At 40.0% G+C, this 9,619-nt stretch overlaps 1 protein-coding gene across 2 annotated transcripts in view; it reads right to left on the bottom strand.

Moving 5' to 3' along the window:
- The window catches only part of LOC115215626 (tyrosine-protein phosphatase Lar), a 535,158-nt gene that overhangs the window by 483,908 nt on the left and 41,631 nt on the right, over nucleotides 1-9,619 (bottom strand). The gene's annotated exons all lie outside the window — the stretch shown is intronic.

Here is a 9,619-nt window from a genome sequence, read left to right as displayed (position 1 = left end):
TGATTGAGTATTATCTGGTAATTGATATTGATTTAGATGTATTTCTCCATTTTCTTATTTTGTATATATATATATATATATATATATATATATATATATTATATAGCAAATAAGAAAGTGGAGGGGATACAAAATTGACAGGCATCAGCCCGGTAAGCATTTTGTATCCTCTCCACTTTCTCATTTGCCATATAAATCAAGGGTAAACCACTTCTTACACCCGCCCATATATAACACTCAATTGCGAGATTGCCACGCAATAACTAGCACTTGGGTATGAATATGGGTACACTACCAGCAGTATATTGGATAGGTGCTATCCCTTAGTTGGTTTCTCAACCTCTAACTCACACTGAAATATATATATATATATATATATATATGTATACATACACACACACACACACATATATATATATATGTAATACACATATATATAGCGTGTATGTATGAGTATATAGTAATGCACATACACTCATACTACACACTCAAAATATAAGATATTATATAGAAGTAAGCAGGAAAAAGTTGTAACATCAACTAGAGGATTCAAATATTCAAATGTACATCTACTCTAAACTGTATATAGCTTTGCTAACCAAGGCAATATCATAATATTGATATTACTCCTGAACATTTGAGAAAATTATTTCTCAGTGTATCCTCAGCATTTATCACTCCTGTACATTTGCCACATGAAAAATCTACTTTCTCAGTCAACCTTCTTATGATCTTGCTGCACCTCTTGTGTGTCCATAGTTTGCACTGAGTACACTTGATGGAATTTCTACCAACAGCTTCCCTACATAATGTGCAGTGTTATTTTCCTGAAGAGAGTAGAGTCCTGTCTTGTTACTGCAAACAAGAACTTTACTATCTAGAACTTTACTAACTTAACTAGGCACAGGAGTGGCTATAGGTGCAGGAGTGGCTGTGTGGTAAGTAGCTTGCTAACCAACCACATGGTTCCGGGTTCAGTCCCACTGTGTGGCATCTTGGGCAAGTGTCTTCTGCTATAGCCCGGGCCGACCAATGCCTTGTGAGTGGATTTGGTAGACGGAAACTGAAAGAAGCCTGTCGTATATATGTATTATTGATATATCTATATATATATATATATATATATATATATATATATATATAGGTGTGTGTGTAATGTGCTTTGGAGCCCAAGGCTAAGTAGAAGACAATTGCCCAGAGCCATGCAAATGGGACTGAACCCGGAACCATGTGGTGGTAACAAGCTACTACTACACAGCACTATATATATATATATATATATATATATAATTTCTTTTCATTTCTTTTTTCCAAGGACTCTATTCACTTTGAACATAGCTGTCATCCTCCATATGTATCTCATGCTCGCAATAATGCAATCTTATCTATTGCACACTGCATTGGAATCCCCTAATAGTCAGTTTACTTCTCAGTTCATATGTACTCTGTTGTATATGCACATAAACATTACACAGTCAGGGAAGTCTTTTTTACTAACCTTCACAAAGATTTAACATATATAATTATCATGTCAGTCCCAAGTAGCATCACACTTTATACACAAATATTATACAATCTGCTTTCCATTCTGAAGAAGAATCCCTTTGTCATCAACAGAATTGACAGAGCCCTAAACTTGCTTCATTCTCTTCTTATTCTGGCTACTGTGCTTTCAGAATACTCACTGCCACTCATAAGATCTGGTCATCAAATCTAAGTAGAGACTTCAACTTGAAATCTTCAAAGCCACAGTTGAACCATTCTACTATATGGCTCAGAAACCTGGACGTTATCAAAGAAGTTGAGAGGCGTGGATGGAACCTACACTCGCCTCCTTATGAGAGCTCAAAATCTCTCGTGGAAGCGCCATCCAACCAAAATGCAAATATATTGGAAACTACCACCTACCACCTGTGTCATCTCTTGTGAAAGGTAAGAAGTCCAGTTTGCTGGCGTAGCATGGTAAATTCCATTGTCTCGACCACGGTCGAACAATGATGATAATGATGATGCCACTGCTAATTAGGTTACATGGGTATCGTCAACTACTTCTCGGGAATTTTCAGAGTACTTAAGTGAGTCTATTTCATATATGCTCTTAGTGATTACTGCTACTGTACACCTGCCACATATTAAGTCTAGCTTCCCTAGTAGTCTTCCATTTCACTACTTGTATGTCAATTATGTATCCTTGGCTCGCTATAGGGACTTTCTAACTATTCTTTTTCCTGTAGTCCCAGCATGGCTATTTCCCTCATTGTAGCAGGGTTCTGTTTTGTTTCCAACTCATTAAGACTTCAGTCTCTGCTAAGTATACTTTCAGGGGTTTCAGTTTCAAGTTTTGCCTCCATATCCGGAATTTCTTCCTCCAGCTCTGATAGAGATTCTGAACTATATGAACTAGGTAATCATGTAAGATCAAATACGGAATAAGCCTAACCAGACTTTTGCTAATTCTTTTAAGTGCAAGAGTGGTCAAGTGCAGACATAGATATATCAAGTCACTTTTTGAAGACCTCTATATCCACATAATATATATATATACTAGCAGTATTGCCCGGTGTTGCTCGGGTTTGTAAGGGAAATAACTATATAAGCATTTTTAGAGAGTTACTTCCCTTATATAAACCGAGCAAAAAATGCATTAAAAATGCGGAAAAATGATGGTAATTTTTTTTTAAATTGTAGACTCATCGTAGACATGCGCTAAAACCCAGAAGGGCTTGATATGAATTACGACTATAAGATACCCGCTTTTGGTTAAACTGCACCGCAAAATGTGGGAGTAGTTAGGAATCTAAATTGGAGTAGACAGACACACACACAACTCCAGTTTTATATATAAAGATATATATATATATATATACATTGTGTGGTTTGTGTCTATGCATGCATGTACACATACAAAGGTAACTTAGCAAAGACCAAAGTTCAAGTGGACAGAAAAACAACAGGCAGGACTCTCTTTAGGTAAATGGCTCTCTTTAATAAGTAGGAACGGTATAAGCAAGAATTCCATATAGTATACCCAGTGCAAGCTATTGACACACACGATGAGAAGTGGAAACACAGGAAGGTAATAGATGAAGTAGACTTTGTGTGTAGTAGATGCACAGGAGCAATAAGCACTAAGGATTTTCTCATATGCCCCGGAGGTTCCCTAGAGCTAGTAGACAGTTTCTGTTGTTTGAGCGACTAAATTAACGGAATAGGAAGATGTTCTGAAAGTATAGTTGCTAGAATGAGAACAAGATGGGAGAAAGTTCAGAGAGATATTACTTCTGTTGACAAGGAAAAAAGAAGGGGCAGTGGGGGAGGGGAAGAAAAAACAGAAAGAAAACCTCTCAGAGTAAAAGGTAGATAATATGATTGCTGCATATGAACAGCAGGGCTACATGGTAGTGAGATGTGCAACTGAATGTAGAGAACATACAAATACGAGAATGGAATGTTCTGTTGGTCATGCAACATCAGTGTACTTGTATGACAAAGTGCATACGTTGATAGAAAACCTGGACATACAAGGCATCAGACGTGGTGTATGGAAGAGAAGACTGCATTGGTACGGTCTTGTGATGCTTAAGGATGAGGACAGCTGTATAAGGAAGAGCTCATTGCTAAATGTGGATGAACTTGCTGAAGAGAGAAACCTGTAAAAGTTGTTGATGTTAGAATGGGTATTTAACTGTTGGAACCCAGCCAGAACAATGATTGCTGCCTGCCGCAGACATCCGGCTTGTTGGATCTTGTCAATCCACTCAATCCATATCCGCATGGAGAACAGATGTTAAATGATGATGATGATGATGGCATGTGTGTGTGTGTCTGTGTGTGTGTGTGTATGTGTGTGTACATATATATAGATATATATATATATCATATATAGATATATATATACTTGTTGTGTGTGTGTGTGTGGTGTGTGTGTACATATATATAAATATATATATAACAATGATAAATCTCAGAGCGAGTTATAAACAGTTAGCGGTAACACATCGTGACGCATATTTGCCATTTGAATATGGTTAACCCTTAAGGGTGGATGCTACTTAGTTTGTTAGCCCCAGGAAGATATCTCCTCCGCTGGCTCTAGACACACTGATGACACCGATAGTGTGTCTATAGCCAGCTGGAGGAGATATCTTCCTGGGGCTACAAACTACAGTAGCATCCACCCTTAAGGGTTAGCCATATTCAAATGGCAAATATGCGTCACTATATATATATATATATATATATATATATATACTTGTGATGTGTGTGTGTGTGTGTGTGTGTGTGTTGTGGTGCGTGTGTACATAAATTGAGAGAGAGAGATAGAGAAACAGAGATAGAGATATTATCAACTTTTACACTTGCTGCTTCCTCTACCTTTTTAATAATATTTCTTTCCCACATTTTTTATCTCCATCGACCATCTGTTCTTCTATTCCCTGTTTTATGCTGCTACTGAAAAAAGTTTAAAGGACAGCAGTGAATCACTCCTGTCTAACCTTTCACCTCTCTTTGATTCTCATCTTGCCTTTCTTTCCTTGTACGGATGTTGCCCATGAAATGAAAAATAGTACTGGAACCTACCCATTCACTCGGTCACTCACTCATCACAAGGACTATATGTCAGGAATTGTATCAGATCTGCATGACTACATACACTCTAACCGTCACCCTTTCTCTAAGGGGCAACTCATTAAGGACATTCATCACCCACTCCTGCTTCTCTCCACTTCCATCAGTCTCTCCCTGTCTACCACCTTCAAACATTAATCACTCTCTTTTCACTGTTATACTCATGCTTTCATCACACACCTTCCACGAAGCCTTTTTGAATAATAAACCTCTTCACCTTTTCAGTTGAATTGGCTCGAGTAAATGAATACATCCAAAAGTAATGATGACTCTTTGATTTTACATGTTACAAGACAACCCCAATAGTGCTGATGCAATGATAAAATGCTTCCAATATACTTTGTAAAGAGGTTGACAAATAAGAGTTGATATGAACTCTTGTGTTGGTGTTACAATACAATGCAGTCACTAGACCCTATAAAGTGAAATGTGTTAGGAAGGGCACCATGCTACAGAAACCAAGCCCCCAGATCAGTAAGTATGAACAAAACATGGTCATTGTGACCTATCTAGAAAGGTAATAATTTCAACTAAGAACTGACTTTAATGATCCATTAAACCCATACAAACATGCAAAGCAGATGCAGAATGTTAAAGATGGTAACGATGAAGAGACATGTGAATGTGTTAGCGTGCAATTGTATACACACACACATGTATACAGGAAGATAGACATGTATCGCGGTCATAGGATCGCAGTTTCGATTCCCAGACTGGGCGTTGTGTGTGTTTATTGAGCGAAAACACCTAAAGCTCCACGAGGCTCCGGCAGGGGATGGTGGTGATCCCTGCTGTACTCTTTCACCACAACTTTCTCTCACTCTTACTTCCTGTTTCTGTTGTACCTGTATTTCAAAGGGCCGGCCTTGTCACTCTCTGTGTCACGCTGAATATCCCTGAGAACTACGTTAAGGGTACACGTGTCTGTGGAGCGCTCAGCCACTTACACGTTAATTTCACGAGCAGGCTGTTCCGTTGATTCGTATCAACCGGAACCCTCGTCGTCGTAACCAACGGAGTGCTTCCATCCAGACATGTATCATCAACAGCATAAATTTTATATTTCCAGGTTCACACATGTTGGATAGGATGTCACAATCCAAGTCACCTCTTTGCTCTTTTTATCCTCCAAGGTGAGTTGAAGAGCCATGTCTCAATCATAAAATAAGTTTGGCATTCTACAGCTGGATCATCTTTCTATCACCAACCACTTTACACTCAGTGTATTTCATTGTGACATTGGCACTAATAATATTACCTTGAACCATGTCAGGCTTGAGAACACTCAGAGTGAAAGGCATATTGTATGATACCTCTGTACGAACAGCTATACCACATGACACTGAAATATGGCTGCAATGCCAGACAGAACCACATGTTTGAGAACAAATTACTTAACTACATAGCCAGGTATGTGCCTAAATAAATATAAAATATAAATATGTATATATAATATATATATAAACACACACATAAATTTGGTCCCACAGAGACAATGACAAGTGATCGAGGCCTTTGGCAATTTGCTGTGCTTGAGAAGACTCATCAAACCAAGTGAAATCATAGTCATGGCCATGCTGGAGACACATAAAAAGCACCCATGCTGGTGACATGTAAAAGGCACCTACTACACAACACTTGGCATTAGGCAGAGCATCCAGCCATAGAAACCATGCCAAATCAGACTGGAACCCGGTACAGCTCTCCAGCTTACCAGTTCCAGTCAAACCGTCTAACCCATGCCAGCATGGAAAGTGAACACTAAACGATGATGATAACACACACACACATATATATATACCATATTTTAATGTGTATAAGGAACCTTTTTGTCAAAAATTAGGTTAAAAAGAAATTGGAGTTTCTTATACATGGATACATTATAATCCATTGCAAAATCTTTTTTCCAAATTTTAAACCCTAAAAATTAAGGGGTTCCTTACACATGAGGACTTCTTATACATGTTAAAATAGGGTATATACCCATGTGTATTTGATACACACACACAGATGCACAGGTGTAAAAATTGTAATGGTATCTATTAGAAATTTGATGATGAGAATATATATTTCGATATGATTGTTGTCTGAGAAATCTTTAGATCCTGTGATCTTGTTTATAAGAGTTGTCCTTAATCCTCATAATGTGATAACAGGTTCTTGGTTTACGATACATACATATATGTATGCAAAGACATACATATATACTCTTTTGCTCTTTTACTTGTTTCGGTCATTTGACTGCGGCCATGCTGGAGCACAGCCTTTAATCGAGCAACTCGACCCCGGGACTTATTCTTTTGTAAGCCCAGTACTTATTCTATCAGTCTCTTTTGCCGAACCGCTAAGTGACGGGGACATAAACACACCAGCATCAGTTGTCAAGCAATGCTAGGGGACAAACACAGACACACAAACACACACACGCATATATATATATATTATATACATATATACGACGGGCTTCTTTCAGTTTCCATCTACCGAATCCACTCACAAGGCTTTGGTCGGCCCGAGGCTATAGTAGAAGACACTTACCCAAGGTGCCACGCAGTGGGACTGAACCCGGAACCATGTGGTTGGTTAGCAAGCTACTTACCACACAGCCACTCCTGCGCCTATATATGCATATATATATATATAACATCATCATCATTTAACGTCTGTTGTCCATGCTGGCATGGGTTAGATGGTTTGACCAGGGCTGGCAAGCTAGAAGGCTGCACCAGACTCTAGTGTGATTATATATATATATATATACACACACATACTTGCTTGCTTCAAGCTCTAGCTTGGTGGGGCTGGAGTCATCCTAGGTTAGTGGTTGCAAAGGTGTCTTCATGCATAGAGCTGACCAGGTCTACCAATGCTCTCCATCACTGGCTGTCCCATACCAGCCTCTTCACATTCTCCAGATGCCATCAAGCCTCTGGAGATCATCTTTAATCAAGTCCAGCCATCTGGTGTGGGGCCCATGCATACATACATACATACATACATACATACATACATACATACATACATACATACATACATAAAGCAATTAAGGGTATGAAGACAGGACCCCCCCCCCATCCATCAGGCATCACTACAGAGATGCTTAAAATATCTGGTGGTGTCGGCTATAACCTAGTCACCCATCAGGACTATATGGAGTCATACCCAATGACTGGTGTAGCAGCACCATTGTCAACTGCTACAAAGGTAAAAGTGGTGTGTTAGATATGAATAATGACAGAGGTATCAAGTTGCTGGATCAGGTAATGAAAGTCACATAGAGGGTTACAGTCCAACTAATTAGGGAGAGAGTCAGTTTAGATGAGATGCAGTTCGGGTTTGTGCTAGGGAAAAGCACCACTGATGCTATATTTCTTGTAAGACAGCTCCAAGAGAAATACCTAGCCAAAGATAAACCTCTGTATCTGGCTTTTGTTGACATGAAGAAGTCCTTTGACAGGGTCCCCCAATCACTTATCTGGTGGTCAATGCAGAAACTAGGGATAGATGAGTGGTTAGTGAGAGCTGTACAAGCCATGCTGTCAGTAAGGTGAGGTTTGGCAATGAGTATAGTAAAGAATTCCTGGTAGGAGTAGGGCTCCACCAAGGATCAGTCCTCAGCCCCCTCTTATTCATCATAGTCCTCCAGGCAATAACAGAGGAATTCAAGACAGGATGTCTCTGGAAGCTTCTCTATGCTGATGACCTTGCTCTAATAGTTGAGTCACTATCAGAACTAGAGAAGTTTCAGGCATGGAAGCATGGTCTAGAATCGAAGGGCCTTAGAGTCAATCTAGCAAAAACCAAAGTCTTAATAAGTAGGAAGACATACAAATCACAAATCCCTTCAGGATCTGTAGGAAAGGCGTAGGTAGAAACTCCGTAAGATGTACCCAGTGTAAGCTATGGACACATAAGAGGTGCAGCAATATCAAAGGAAGACTAAATGGGAAGACAGTTTTTGTGTGTGGCAAATGCTCAGAGGCAATAAACAGTGAAAATGTGCAGAAAACAGCTTCCATGACATGCTAGGGAAAAAATCTAGAAGTAGTTGATAGCTTTCGTTACCTGGGTGATCAAGTCAGTAGTTGGAGTGGATGCTCTGAGAGTGTAGCTGCTAGAATAAGAATAGCCTGGGTAAAGCTCAGAGAGTTCCTACCTCTGGTGGTGACAAAGGACCTCTCGATCAGAGTCAAAGGCAGAGTGTATGATGCATGTGTGCAAACGGCCATGCTACATGGCAGTGAAATATGGGCCATGACTGCTGAGGACATGCATAAGCTTGCAAGGAATGAAGCTAGTATGCTCCACTGGGTGTGTAATGTCAGTGTGCACACATGACAGAGTGTAAGCACGCTGAGAGAAAAGTTGGACATAAGAAGCATGAGATGTGGTGTGCAAGAGAGATGACTGTGCTGGTATGGTTATGTATTGCGTATGAATGAGGACAGCTGTGTGAAAAAGTGTCACACCCTAGCAGTAGAGGGAACCTGTGGAAGAGGCAGACCCAGGAAGACCTGGGATGAGATGGTGATGCATAACCTTCAAACGTTGGGCCTCAGGGAGGTGATGACAAATAACCGAGACCTTTGGAGATATGCTGTGCTTGAGAAGACCCGGCAAACCAAGTGAGACCGTAACCATGGCTTATGCCAGTGCAGCATAACCAGGCCATTTAAGAGTACCTTTCAATCATTGGGCAATAAACTGTGCTTGCAAAGACCTGTTGAGTCAAATGAAGTCATTGTCAGGGACGATGACAGTACTGCCTGATTGGCACCCATGCCGGTGGCACATACAAAGCACCATTCAAGCCTGGTCAATACCAGTGCTATCTGACTGGTCCCATGACAGTAGCATGTAAAAATCACCATTTGAGCGTGTCAATGTCAGTACCTCCTGATGGGCCATTGTGTTAGTCTTACATAAAAAGCACCCACTACAGTCTCAGAGTGGTTGGCATTAGGAAGGGCATCCAGCTGTAGAAACTTTG

The sequence above is a fragment of the Octopus sinensis genome, linkage group LG9, assembly GCF_006345805.1.
Source record: "Octopus sinensis linkage group LG9, ASM634580v1, whole genome shotgun sequence".
Taxonomy (NCBI): domain Eukaryota; kingdom Metazoa; phylum Mollusca; class Cephalopoda; order Octopoda; family Octopodidae; genus Octopus; species Octopus sinensis.
This window is presented reverse-complemented; position numbering and strand designations above follow the sequence as displayed.